This window comes from Tupaia chinensis, unplaced genomic scaffold, assembly GCF_000334495.1.
Source record: "Tupaia chinensis unplaced genomic scaffold, TupChi_1.0 Scaffold144568_1, whole genome shotgun sequence".
Classification (NCBI taxonomy): domain Eukaryota; kingdom Metazoa; phylum Chordata; class Mammalia; order Scandentia; family Tupaiidae; genus Tupaia; species Tupaia belangeri.
This window is the reverse complement of record NW_006204428.1, coordinates 264940-265697: the sequence shown is the minus strand read 5'-3', so window position 1 is coordinate 265697 and position 758 is coordinate 264940.

The following is a 758-nucleotide window of genomic DNA, read 5'->3' as shown; positions in this document are numbered from 1 at the left end:
CGACATAGCCATTACGCTAACTGCTGGTCCCTTGATATCTCATTCTTGATTACTCTTATTCAAGGAACACATTTCCCACTTGGTAACATGAAGAGAGCGTAATTAAAACATCTCTTGAGCCATATCTATGCTTGTGCTTTTATGCAATGAAGTTGTTTTAACTGGTGAAGATGATGTTAAGGTGTTTTGGAAGGGTATGAAAATTGGGAATGAGAAAAAGTAAATTTTATATGCTTCTATGAAGAAAAAAATTGAAAGTAGTCAAACATTGGTTCAGTTCAATTAAATTCCAGCATTTAAAAAAATTTATATAAGGGGCCAGCAGGCGGTATGGTGAATGAGGCACTGGACACCCATATAGTCAACCATGGTTCAAGTCCCAGACCTGGAGGCCCAAAAATCACAAGAAAAAAAAATAGATAATAAATGATAAATGTTTTTAAAATTCTATGTAAGTGGGACCAGATGGCGTAATGGTTATGTCACTGGACTCCTATGTAGTTGACCGTGGCATGAGTCCTGGACCTGGTGGTTTAAACTTCACATCAGGTACATGTGTGTATCCAAGATCCCATGAGGAGAATGGAGGAGAAGGGACTGCAGTGTGGCCATCCTCCATGGGGGTGATTTCTTGTTTTCTGTCTTTCTATCTCTCTGGCAAGTGCATGAGCCCTATGGCAAAAATCTCTCTCCATATGCTCTTTGCTCCTATATCTTTTACCTCTTTTTCCTTTTTTTTCTTATAGCTTTATTGAGGT